This window comes from Lactuca virosa, chromosome 3 (genome assembly GCF_052849685.1).
Source record: "Lactuca virosa cultivar CGN04683 chromosome 3, Lactuca_virosa_CGN04683_v6, whole genome shotgun sequence".
Taxonomy (NCBI): Eukaryota; Viridiplantae; Streptophyta; class Magnoliopsida; order Asterales; family Asteraceae; genus Lactuca; species Lactuca virosa.
This window is the reverse complement of record NC_136428.1, coordinates 22,819,149-22,833,271: the sequence shown is the minus strand read 5'-3', so window position 1 is coordinate 22,833,271 and position 14,123 is coordinate 22,819,149. Positions and strand designations below refer to the sequence as shown.

Here is a 14,123-nt window from a genome sequence, read left to right as displayed (position 1 = left end):
TCAATCTTGTAGAATCCAATCAAGCTCAACAGCCAAATGAGGCCCAAAGGCCCAAAACAGCTTAGGGCCCAACTGAGCTGCGTACGCCCAGCGTACCTCCCTGGTACGCGCAACGTACTGAAGGTCTAGCGACTACGCGCTGCATACAAACAGTTACGCCCAGCGTACAACCATATTAAGCACTTTTCCCATTAAGTGCTTAATGCTCAAATCCCTCACGTCCAAAAGCTAGATCTAAGTTTAAAAATATGTCCTAAGGCATAAAGTTGACAACTTTATGCCCTTGCATGTCTCATACACACCCAACCACTCCATTAAGACCTTTCCAAGGTCTTTTACCCAAGCATGAGGTCAAATCTCTCATCAAGCCTCCATTTTTATAGTTCTAAATGACTAGGGGACCTCAGATCTGACTTTCATATCAAAAGGGAAGGCTTAACTCTACAAAAGAGGTCCAAAGTTCATAAAAGGGACAAACCACCAAAACCCTAGCTAGATCTAAAGATTAGAAAGGAAAGATGCAAGCTTTTTACCTCCAGAAGCTTTGCAAGATGCTTTTGGTGCAGGATCTTGAAGCACCCACTTGATCCAAGCTTGATTGACCACCCCTTCTTCTTGAAATACACACAAAAAGGCCACAAATGCACTCTTTAAGGCCTAAGAATGATCTCACAAGGTTTCCAGGAGTATATGGACGTTCTAAGGCTGTGGAGGCTCTCTAGGGTTTAGTCCAAGGGACTTAAAGTTGTTTAAATAGGCCTCAAGTCCGGAAAATTAGGGTTTTGCGTCCCTGGCGCGTACGCCCCACGTAACTCAAGGTATGCCCGGCGTACCCTAATTCCTCCGCGACCACTTCCATGCAGTACGCTAAGCGTACACTTAAGTACGCCCAGCGTACTTAAGGGACCAATTATGCAAAAATTATCATTTCTTAGGGTTTTAAGACATACCAAAATTTTGGATGTTACATGAAGGTTGTTGAATAAACTTTTTTAAATGATTCAAATCACTCTCTATCAACTATCTTTATAAAGACAAACTATATTAGGTTTGTCTTCTAAATTTGTCTTTTGCACCAATTTTAATAAATTTGAAAATTTTATATATGTAGAATTTCAACAAAAATGTTTTAACAAACAGCCTAACATATATATATATATATATATATATATATATATATATATATATATATATATTTTTTTGACTTTCATAAACCACCCATACAAGTAACAATAAAATACTTATCTGAAATATTTGAAATCATATTTTTTTTGACAAAATCAAAAAGTATAAAGTTTTGAATTTTGCTAACAAATTCAGGCAAATAAAGGTGACTAAGATTTTCGAGTTGCATATGACTAAGATTTTTGAGTTCGACACTTGCAAAAGCATAGATTTTTCACATAAGCACATCTACCAAAACTCCAAAAAAGAAACGCATGCCATCTATAATTTTATATATTTGCAGGTCTTAGCTTGTGAAAATTATGTTATTTAGATTAATTTACTAATTTTTAATTATTTTTTAAAAAATATTAATAAAATTGACCTATTTGTTATTTTTTGGTATATATTGCTACTAACGGATTAACCTACAAATAACGTAAAGGACTGAATTTTTTTTAAACGATAAATTTATTTAAGAACCATCAATCTCAAATACTCTGTTCCCGAGTTTCATTTAAATGAAAGAAAAGAAAAGAAGAGAATTGGGGAGAGAAAAGAAAAGAATGGAAAAGAAAGTAAAGTGTATTTTTCTGTTCCCGAGTTCGAGAGAAAGGAAAGGAAAATTATTTTTCTTTGTGTTCCCGAGTTAGAAGGAAAAGAAATGAAAACTAAAAGTGGACAATTATACCCTTGTCACATTTTTTCCATAATTTCAAATATATACCATACGATTCTCTTGAAAACAAAATTATGCCTAAACTATTATTTTTTTGCCAACTATTGCCTACATCTCGACTTCTTTAATTATTTTTTTCACATGATTATTTATACAAAAACCATTAATACATAATTCATTATTAATCACAATTCTAGTATGTTCTTCATTTGTATAACTTTGAACTTTTTCAAACAAAACCAATATAAAATGAAATAGAAGTCAATAAACCCAAACCAAAAATAACATAAATGTATGAATAATCAAACAAATTCATAAGAAACCAATTTAAAGTCAATGCAAGAATAATCAACCAAATTCCAATGTATGAACTCAAACCAAAAACCAAAAAGTATGAACTCAAACTGATAAAAAATCAAAAAACTATGTAAGTCATTTCCTTGCCCCCATCATTTTTTTCAGCAAACTTTTTCGTATTTTAAATGGAACTCTAAATAATGTCCCTGCATCAGATTGATTTCGCGACAAAAACATGAGCGTCTTTGCTAATTCATCGGGTTCCAAATCCATTGGCTCTAACTCTTTATAAATTTCATCACCAGTATAAACACGATGATGAGAGTTTTCGAAGATTTTGTTACCCTCCCTCATAGCATAAGCCACATCTTTAACTGCTCTATTAATAACCTTTTCAAATGATTCAGGTTCATCTTCAAGTTCATCTTCATCTTCAATTTCATGTTTCCTTTTTTTACCTTTGTACTTCTTAGAACTTGAATTTTGCATCGGTGAAAAGCATGTAGGAGATAACACTTGAATATCATCAAGACCATCATCATCATCATCATTATTTTCTTGTTGTTTCTCAAGTGTTATGTTATTGCTTGCTAGTAACTGATCCACTTCTTCAATTGTTTCTACTTTGATATTGTAACGCCCGTGTTTCTAGGCTAGACATTAATATTGACATAATGGTCTAGGTTAAACTTTGTAACTCATTTAGAAGAAATGAAAAGGAATTATGTGAATTTTATGTGAATTATGTGTCTTATGCTTAATTATTAGGGTTTAATTAATTAAGAATAAAAATGAGCGTCAAAAATTAAATTTTAGATAAAGCCGATATCTATTAAGAAACTTGTAGTGGGCGTGACAAGGATTACGGATATATAAAGAATGCCGAAATCCGAGTTATAACGAAGAAGTTATGACCTGTCGAAGTTTCGCGACAAAACCGGCACGGTGCCGAATGTCGTAAAAAGTGAGTTTTTGATAAACTACTTTTTGGCCTTAGTGATCTAAACGAAACTCGTAGTGTTCGTTAAACCGAGAGTAGGTATAAAAAGAACGTCCAAATCTGACATCGTATGAGGAAGTTATGATTTTTCGAAGTTTCAGGTTAGCAGTAGAAAGCTAAAAACTCGAATTTTGGATAGAGAGATTTTTAGCCGACACGACCTAAACGAGAATCGAAGGTCTCGTCATTAGTAGCACAACGGTAAAAAGTCTGACGAAAACGGACGTCGGATGAAGAAGTTATGAATTTTTAACGGATTTCCTGTCCAGGTCTGTTAAAAAATAATAATATAAAAATTAAAGTCAAAATTATCCGACGAAGTCTAAAAGAAAGTTGTAGAGCGTAATTTTACCTACGCGTGCATATAAAGAACGTCAAAAACGGAGCTCGTATGCGAAAGTTATGGATTTTAGAAGTTTTGGCGCGAAAATCGAGGAATAATGCCAAAACCGGGAATTTTCGCACACGTGGACTTCGGCCACGTGTCCTCGCCTCGCATGTGCCACGTGTCCGAAATGAGGCTGAGCCATCTGAGCTGCTGAAGCGGTCCAATACCTGTCCGACGCGTGCCCTTATCACGTGTCCGAAGCCCTCGCAGCGAGCCACGAACCCTCTACCTCGGACAACTAGGCCTCGGTCCAATGAGGAGCTGCCAGCAGCCACTTCGCACGTGCAGCCCATGTGCGAGCACCTGCGCACCCTCGCCTGCGGACCCTACCTTCCCTAGCCGACTTCGGACCCTATAAATAGAAGGGCTATGCGAGCCTTCCCGGTTAGTTTTGGAATTTTGTCATATTTAGCCCCTTTCTTCATATTTTCTTCATCTTAACATCCCCCAAAGCCCCGGTATCGATTATAACCCCTGGAATACGCCATGAAGAGCCCGAGAAGCCCGGAAAATTTATTTTTTTGGTTTTGAAGCCCGACCCTTCGCAGAGCCTGATTTCTCAATAAAACTCTCGGTTTTATTAGAAATGATCGTTTTAGGAAACGAACTGCTGCCCGATTTTCATTAAATCAGGTGAGTGTGTAGTTACTTTCATCTTACACATAGATATGAAGTATTTTATATAAAATACGTGTTGTGTGAATATTTATTGTTTGTTTATTTGAGTTGGATGTTAAAGGAGTGATTTATACATGTTTTAAATAATTTAAACTGTATATGTATTTTTATCTACAAAAATGTTGGGTAAAACATGGGTAGATGAATTAGATGATGTGTGATGAAATAAAAGTGATGAGAGGTATCGATGTTTAAGATGATCTAGTCATCTAGCAGAGTATAGACAACGGCCACGGACTATTTTAGATAGTCCAATGGAACGTTAGTAGACTTGTAATCGGTACGTATGTTTGAACTATATGTTCATAAAGTGTTCTTGAACTATATGTTCATTAGGTGTTTTTGAACTATGTGTTCATCTGTTAGTTCTTCTTTTTGACACTATTACGTGTCGGGGTACGGGAGCATACGGGAGTACTTTATCAGTATTTTCCCTATACTTTTATTTGGAAGAGGTTTGGAGTCTTTGTTCTTTTATGAAGTGATCGGACGAGCTTCAAGAGTTAATGATATAGATCATGAGTTAAATAGTGTGTGTGTGATGAAAGGTGAGTTGGATAGATGAGATGATCAGTGATATAGATCATGAGTTGAGAGTGAGTGGTGAAATATGAGAAAAGCCCTTACCGAAACGTTGGCGTGAGTGGTGCAATATGAGAAAAGCCCTTACCCAAACGTTGACCCCCGTCATTCAGCAGAGTATGGATGACAACCATGGACTATTCTAGACGGTCTGTAGAACACTAGCAGGCTCGCAACCTGTAGGTGTTAATGGACTTGAGTGTTCATTCGTTGTACTCTATTCCCCTCATGAGTGCCTTTCGGGCATGTATGGCTGGGGAAACCCCTTAGTATGTTCATTAGTTGTATGGGAAAACCCATTGACATGTATTGCGGGGGGGGGGGGGGGGGGGGAATCCCGTGGGAAATACCGTCGATGAATAAGAGCTATGGACTTAGCATATGGAAAACCCATTGACATGTATTGCGGGGGGGGGGGGGGGAATCCCGTGGGAAATACCGTCGATGAATAAGAGTTATGGACTTAGCATATGGAAAACCCATTGACATGTATTGCGGGGGGGGGGGGGGGGGGGAACTCCCGTGGGAAATACCGTCGATGAATAAGAGCTATGGACTTAGCATATGGAAAACCCATTGACATGTATTGCGGGGGGGGGGGGGGGGGGGGGAACTCCCGTGGGAAATACCGTCGATGAATAAGAGCCATGGACTAGCACATGGCGACGATGTGACTTCGTGCCTATTTGACATAAATTGCTGAAGGAAAGCAATGTTGTCACCCCGGTGTTTATCTTATTTGACATATATTGCAGAGGGAAGCAATGTTGTCACCTTGTTGGTTGTTTTATGTTAGGATGTCTTGTTTGACATAAATTGCTGAGGAAAGCAATACTGTCACCCCTTGTGAAAATCCTTAGGCTGGGTCCCTTGTGATAGTTGTTTTAGGGACGTAAAGTGAGGATAATGGGAATGGGTAATTAGGGTTATTTGGTTGATGAAATTAATAAATTTATTGTTGATTGAGAACTTAATAAGTTTATTATTTATTGTGGGTTGAAAACCCTATATGCTCACCAGGCTCCCAAGCCTGACCCACTCAGTTTATTTGTATCACAGGTATCTATACGAAGTTGCGTTACACTGAGAAATTAAAAGAGAAGTAGATCACTAGTGTAAATGAATGTAAGTTTTGTTTATGCTTATGTTTTTGTATTGACAATGACATCCCAACGGTTTAAGTGAATAAAATACATTTCTTCGGAAAAGAATTTGATAACATATTTATCATGTTTTTTTTTCTGGGAACAAATTCCGCAACACTTTTAATCAAATGATTACTCTGAAATTATTTTAAAAGCATAAATTAAATCGGTTTTTTCTGGCCGTGAAATTGGGGATGTCACAGTTGGTATCAGAGCATTAGTTTAAGCGAACTAAGAAATTGTAGGATTTCTAGACTTAAACTTAGAATGCTAAGTGATGATTGTGAGATGAGTGTCTGCTATATTTTAGACACGAGCACAAGTTTATTTTAGGAAAGATGCCTAAAATGTTTTATGTGCTAAATATTTTATGTTATAGCTATAAAGATGCCTTATATGCTATTATTTGTTCGGATCTATGGTCTGTTGCCGATCGGATCTGGAAACCTTATGTGTGTAGGATTCTAAGCGTATGATTACAAGATTAGAACTAACATATAAACGTTTCGAAGTGATAAGGAGATTTATACGTCTATCGTAAATAAAGCTTTCCTATCTTAAATTCTCGCCCGGTATACCGAACGTTTGTTTGGGTGTATAAAATATTATGGTGAAGACTCGTAGAGAATTGAGTAGATGGAGGAAATGAAAAGCTTATGATAGTGAATGATACCTATAAGAAGATATCGTAAGAGTGGTATCTTGTCTTTAGAATATGTCGAATAAAATAATGGAACGTTTAGAGGGGTACGGTACGTCTGAAGTACACCTCCGATTGGCAGGATGATGAATGGTTGGTGTAATTCTTGAAGTTGTCCCATCGTCTGGAATTTCCATCACCAACCAAGTTGAAGTAGAATTGATGGTTGAAGATACGCATGGAAGAAGTCCTAGTAGAGTCTAGGAAAATTCTATGATTAATTGGACACATTTGTATGTGTTAAATTGTTTTGTGATTTCAGGACTTGGGGACTGCGAGATAGTACTTGGGACGAGTATGAGTAGGTGTGAATAGTAGTAGAGATCTATACTACTGGAAGCACAAGACTTACACTTGGATCAGGGAAAGTCACAAGGTTACCAAGGAACTAGTAATTGATTCCGTCTTATTCTAGTCTGTCGTTACCATCATTTCGGTAATGACTAAGAAGATGATTGTTATTCCGACCCTAGTGGTCATATCAAATTGAGTCCGACTACGATGAGTTTGTTACGTGGTTCAGAGAACCAAGTTCGATGTAGCAGTTGACTTAAGCCGAATTGAAGTAAAGGATGATCAAAGCGATCAATAGAAGTATCACGTTCGTTGTTAAAGAAGTTGGGTTAGGTTGTGTTCTGACCCAAAGGGATAAAGTGATAGCGTATGCATTGAGGCAATTGAAGGAGCATGAAAAGAACTACCCCACTCATGATCTGGAGTTGGCAGCGGTAGTATTCGCCTTAAAGATATGGAGAAGGAATTGAACATGAGGCAACGGCGCTGACTAGAGTTACTCAAGGACTACAAATGTGAGATACTTTACCACCCTGGTAAAGCAAATGTTGTTGCTAATGCTCTCAGTCGGAAGGTAAATCTTGAAAAGAAAAGGCCAAGAGTGTTGAGAATTGAAGTTGTCTCGACAATTGTGGAAAGTATAAAGAAAGCTCAAGAGGAAGCTTTAGAGAGAAATGACCGAAAGGAGGAACGTTTGGGCAAAACGTTGGTGTTTGATACAAACGGTCAAGGACTGAAGGTATTCAAAGATAGGATTTGGGTACCTAAGGCGGGAGAAGTAAGAGATCTTCTGATGGAAGAAGCTCACAAAACCATGTACTCGATTCATCCCTGCAGTACGAAAATGTATAGGGATCTAAAACCCTATTACTGGTGGCCGACGATGAAGCTCGATGTTACTAAGTATGTGGCAGAGTGTGTAACTTGTGCTAGGGTTAAGGCACAACATCAGAAACCGTATGAGAGTTTAGAACCTTTGCCTATACCCATGGGTAAATGGGAAGGTATCACTATGGATTTTGTGACTAAACTGCCCAGAACAAGGAACGGTCACGACATGATTTGGGTGGTCGTTGATCGCTTCACTAAGAGTGCGCATTTCATAGCAGCCAACGAGAAATGGTCTATGGATAAACTTGCGAATTCTTATGTGAAGGAAAGTGTGAGGCTTCACGGTGTTTCGTTAACGATTGTATCAGATCGTAACATCCGTTTTACCTCAAGGTTTTGGAGGAGTCTATAAGAGGAATTGGGTACCAAGTTGTGTTTGAATACAACTTACCATCCACAAACCGATGGTCAGAGCGAACGAACAATTCAAACATTGGAGGATATGCTGAGAGCATGTACCCTGGAATTCCAAGGTAACTGGGGTAAACACTTACCTCTAGTAGAATTTTCCTATAATGATAGTTTCCACTCGAACATCTAGATGGCACCTTATCACGCTTTGTATGGAGAAAAGTGTCGAACGTTGTCATGTTGGCTGGAAGCTGGGGAAAAGCAGTTTATGGGACTTGAAATAGTCCATCAGATTGCTGAAAAGTTGAAAGTGATTAAGGAAAGGAGGTTAGCTGCTCAAGAGAGCTATGCTGACAATAAAAGACAACCGATATCATTCGAAGTTGGAGATTCGGTTTTACTTAAAAGTCTCGCCGTGGAAGGGACTTATAAGATTTGGTAGAAGGGGAAAGTTGAGTCCAAGGTTTATTGGACCATTTAAAGTTCTTCTGAGGATATGGGAATCAAGCTTACAAGCTAGAATTACCGGAAGAACTGGAGGGTATTCATAATACCTTTTATGTGTGTTATTTGAGAAAATTTACGGGAGATGTGCCCGACATAATTCCCATTTCTAAATTAAGGTTGGATGAAAACAAGAGGTTGATTAAAGAACCTGAGGCAATCGTTGACCGTAAGACTAGGAAGTTGTGACGTAAAATGGTCGAATTAGTGCTTATGCGTTAGAAACATACGAATGGACCAAATCTCACCTGGGAAACGGAGAGTGACATGATGAGTCGCTACCCGTATTTGTTTGCTAATGTGTGATTCCGGGGACGGAATCATTCTAAGGGGGAGAGAGTTGTAACGCCCGTGTTTCTAGGCTAGATATTAATATTGACATAATGGTCTAGGTTAACCTTTGTAACTCATTTAGAAGAAATGAAAAGCAATTATGTGAATTTTATGTGAATTATGTGTCTTATGCTTAATTATTAGGGTTTAATTAATTAAGAATGAAAATAAGCGTCAAAAATTAAATTTTAGATAAAGCCGATATCTATTAAGAAACTTGTAGTGGGCGTGACAAGGATTACATATATATAAAGAATGCCGAAATCCGAGTTATAACGAAGAAGTTATGACCTGTCGAAGTTTCGCGACAAAACCGGCACGGTGCCGAATGTCGTAAAAAGTGAGTTTTTGATAAACTACTTTTTGGCCTTAGTGATCTAAACGAAACTCGTAGTGTTCGTTAAACCGAGAGTAGGTATAAAAAGAACGCCCAAATCTGACTTCGTATGAGGAAGTTATGATTTTTCGAAGTTTCAGCTTAGTAGTAGACAGCTAAAAACTCGAATTTTAGATCGAGAGATTTTTAGCCGACACGCCTAAACGATAATCGAAGGTCTCGTCATTAGTAGCACAACGGTAAAAAGTCTGACGAAAACGGACGTCGGATGAAGAAGTTATGAATTTTTAACGGATTTCCTGTCCCGGTCTGTTAAAAATAATAATATAAAAATTAAATTCAAAATTATGCGACGAAGTCTAAACGAAAGTTGTAGAGCGTAATTTTATCTACACGTGCATATAAAGAACGTCAAAAACGGAGCTCGTATGCGAAAGTTATGGATTTTAGAAGTTTTGGCGCGAAAATCGAGGAATAATGCCAAAACCGGGAATTTTCGCACACGTGGACTTCGGCCACGTGTCCTCGCCTCGCATGTGCCACGTGTCCGAAATGAGGCTGAGCCATCCGAGTTGCTGAAGCGGTCCAATACCTGTCCGACGCGTGCCCTTATCACGTGTCCGAAGCCCTCGCAGCGAGCCACAGACCCTATACCTCGGACCACTAGGCCTCGGTCCAATCAGGAGCTGCCAGCAGCCACTTCGCACGTGCAGCCCATGTGCGAGCACCTGCGCACCCTCGCCTGTGGGCCCCACCTTCCCTAGCCGACTTCGGACCCTATAAATAGAAGGGGTATGCGATCCTTCCCGGTTAGTTTGGGAATTTTGCCATATTTAGCCCCTTTCTTCATATTTTCTTCATCTTAACATCCCCCAAAGCCCCGGTATCGATTATAACCCCCGGAATACGCCACGAAGAGCCCGAGAAGCCCGGAAAATTTGTTTTTTCGGTTTTAAAGCCCGACCCTTCGCAGAGCCCGGTTTCTCAATAAAACTCTCGGTTTTATTAGAAACGATCGTTTTAGGAAACGAACTGCTGCCCGATTTTCATTAAATCAGGTGAGTGTGTAGTTACTTTCACCTTACACATAGATATGAAGTATTTTATATAAAATACGTGTTGTGTGAATATTTATTGTTTGTTTATTTGAGTTGGATGTTAAAGGAGTGATTTATACATGTTTTAAATAATTTAAACTGTATATGTATTTTTATCTACAAAAATGTTGGGTAAAACATGGGAGTACTTTATCAGTATTTTCCCTATACTTTTATTTGGAAGAGGTTTGGAGTCTTTGTTCTTTTATGATGTGATCGGACGAGCTTCAAGAGTTAATGATATAGATCATGAGTTAAATAGTGTGTGTGTGATGAAAGGTGAGTTGGATAGATGAGATGATCAGTGATATAGATCATGAGTTGAGAGTGAGTGGTGAAATATGAGAAAAGCCCTTACCCAAACGTTGACCCCCGTCATTCAGCAGAGTATGGATGACAACCATGGACTGTTCTAGACGGTCTGTGGAACACTAGCAGACTCGCAACCTGTAGGTGTTAATGGACTTGAGTGTTCATTCGATGTACTCTATTACCCTCATGAGTGCCTTTAGGGCATGTATGGCTGGGGAAACCCCTTAGTATGTTCATTAGCTGTATAGGAAAACCCATTGACATGTATTGAGAGGGGGGGGGGGAATCCCGTGGGAAATACCGTCGATGAATAAGAGCTATGAACTTAGCATATGGAAAACCCGTTGACATGTATTGCGGGGGGGGGGGGGGGGGAGGGGGGGGGGAACTCCCGTGGGAAATACCGTCGATGAATAAGAGCTATCGACTTAGCATATGGAAAACCCATTGACATGTATTGCCGGGGGGGGGGGGGGGGGACTCCCGTGGGAAATACCGTCGATGAATAAGAGCTATGGACTAGCACATGGCGACGATGTGACTTCGTGCCTATTTGACATAAATTGCTGAAGAAAAGCAATGTTGTCACCCCGGTGTTTATCTTATTTGACATATAGTGCGGAGGGAAGCAATGTTGTCACCTTGTTGGTTGTTTTATGTTAGGATGTCTTGTTTGACATAAATTGATGAGGAAAGCAATGCTGTCACCCATTGTGAAAATCCTTAGGCTGGGTCCCTTGTGATAGTTGTTTTAGGGACGTAAAGTGAGGATAATGGGAATGGGTAATTAGGGTTATTTGGTTGATGAAATTAATAAATTTATTGTTGATTGAGAACTTAATAAGTTTATTATTTATTGTGGGTTGAAAACCCTATATGCTCACCAGGCTCCCAAGCCTGACCCACTCAGTTTATTTGTATCACAGGTATCGATACGAAGTTGCTTTACACTGAGAAATTAAAAGAGAAGTAGATCACTAGTGTAAATGAATGTAAGTTTTGTTTATGCTTATGTTTTTGTATTAACAATGACATCCCAATGGTTTAAGTGAATAAAATACATTTCTTCGGAAAAGAATTTGATAACATATTTATCATGTTTTTTTTTCTGGGAACAAATTCCGCAACACTTTTAATCAAATGATTACTCTGAAATTATTTTAAAAGCATAAATTAAATCGGTCTTTTCTGGCCGTGAAATTGGGGATGTCACAGATATCCCCAATCCTGTTCAATCGAGCATTCTTCTCTTTCGGGGTTTCAGCATACACCCCTGAAGCCCTATCTTTCGCAAACAATGCTATCATTTCATTGTAGTTTGGTATTTTTTTGGACTTCAATGAAATTGTCTCTGGGTTTGACTGTAACACACAATCCCAAATACAATTATTGTTAAGAAAAATAACATAAATGTATACAAACTTAATAACATGCAATAAAAGAAACTTACATTAATTAGGTTGACCCACACTTCCTCGTCCGCTTCAATTAGTTGTGTTTCAGAATTCCAACCGAACCCACTCAATGAAGTTTCACGGAACATGTCATACCATTGCGAGAAACCTGATTTTAAAGTTTTCAAACGATTCTTTAAATGATTTTTTGTTAAACTCTTCCCTAACTTTTGATTATGCTCCTCCACCATGTTGGTGTACGCTTGTGGGATGAAACTCCCACTAATCCTTAATCCTTTCTCATCTTGTGTCATCATAGATTGAATAAAACAATAATCCATCCAATATTTCCATTTTATTTGTTATTTCTTAGTAACTTGTTCTTCCTTCATCATTTTGACCTGCATAACATCATAAATAAACAAACCATGCATTGATAACATAAAAAATACATACTTAGAGGATGTACAAATAATGAGTAAATAACATGTCCAAAAGATAAATAACACAAATAAAGTCAAAACACTAACGATTCATACAAAATCACGTCAAACACAAAAGATCCATACAAAATCAAATTGAAATGCTATAAGAAAAACTAGTAGCTACATTGACATATCTATCTCATGGTTTCGATATGGCGAGTAATCAGTCCACATTTGATTTGCAATTAAGTTCCTCATTCGCTCTGCCGCAGCATTACCCTCACTTGTCTCTCTTATATTATGGCGCATTTCCTCTCTTGGTTCATTTAACATCTCCTGTAGGACCACATCTTCAAGAATTTTGTCACGATCTTCTTCTAACAAAAAGTTATGTAAAATACAACATGCCAAGAAAAGGTCTGATTGTGTTTCACAAGAATAAAAAGGTTCTTGTGTACTTCTAATGATAGGAAACCTTCTCTTTAGAACACGAGTGCCCGTTCTATAGCTTTACGTGTCACACCCCGAAACCAGAATGGCGGAAACGTTCCGGGGTGGAGGACGTCATGCATAGTATCACAACAATTGTATAGCAAGCATAGTAAACACAACCAAACATTGAATACAATATGAAAAGTGTTTACATCAGTTTAAAACTTGTTTTAAGAGCATCAAAAGTATGTAATCATATAAAAATATAACTCTTATTGCTCCGGCTCCTCAAAATCCCGCAGGTACCTGTCTACTGATTCCCTGAGAATACAAGCAGTTTTGAAAGAATATCAGCATAAAGCTGGTGAGTTCATAAGCATTTAGTTTTTGTGGAAAAATGTTTCTTCGAAATCCTTTTTGAAAAATGTTCCTCAAGAAAATCCTATATTTTCTTACGAAAAGTAGTGTTAAAAGAGTATCTAGCGGTAGAAAGTAAACCATCAGTTTTAGAAATGCTAGTGTTATCCTGGGAAAATCCTATATTTTCCCTAAAAACGGTTATCTGTACTAGAGGTAGAGATGCCAGTCTAGAGATCCCTGATTACTATTAGTGTATATATAAGTAGTTTTATTACTCAAAATAAAACAAATGAAGATTTGAGTTCGTAGACCAAAAATAGTTTATACTTGTTTTGTGAGTCGTATAACCATACTTGATATGACCGAGAGACCTTTATAACGTTCATCAGGCGTTAAGCTAAATGAAATTTGTTCACCACAGGCGTGCCCGCCTAACTGTAGCTAGCAGTTCAGGTGTGGGATTGTCAGTCCCGAATAGATCTATTCACAAATCTCACGCTCTCCCTCCAGGAGACTCTGGTTATACTGGGATAGGATTTATCACTATACACCTAAGGGCCCGTTTTTCTCACTATGGGACGTGCTGACTCATTCCTAAACTCAACCTTGGTCAAATTTAAGCTTAGAACACTTAAATGAACCCTTGAATAGCACCAGAAATCAAGAAAACAAGTTGATTATTGATTGTATTGACTAAGTGTACAAGATAGAAGTTCCGGGTTGTTACATCATCCCCCCGTTAGAGGGAATTTCGTCCCGA

The 14,123-nt window shown here is 38.3% G+C and overlaps 1 pseudogene; it reads right to left on the bottom strand.

Moving 5' to 3' along the window:
* Positions 1–2,275: 2,275 nt before the first annotated feature.
* LOC145163344 (uncharacterized) lies at positions 2,276–12,541 on the bottom strand (annotated as a pseudogene).
* Positions 12,542–14,123: the final 1,582 nt, after the last annotated feature.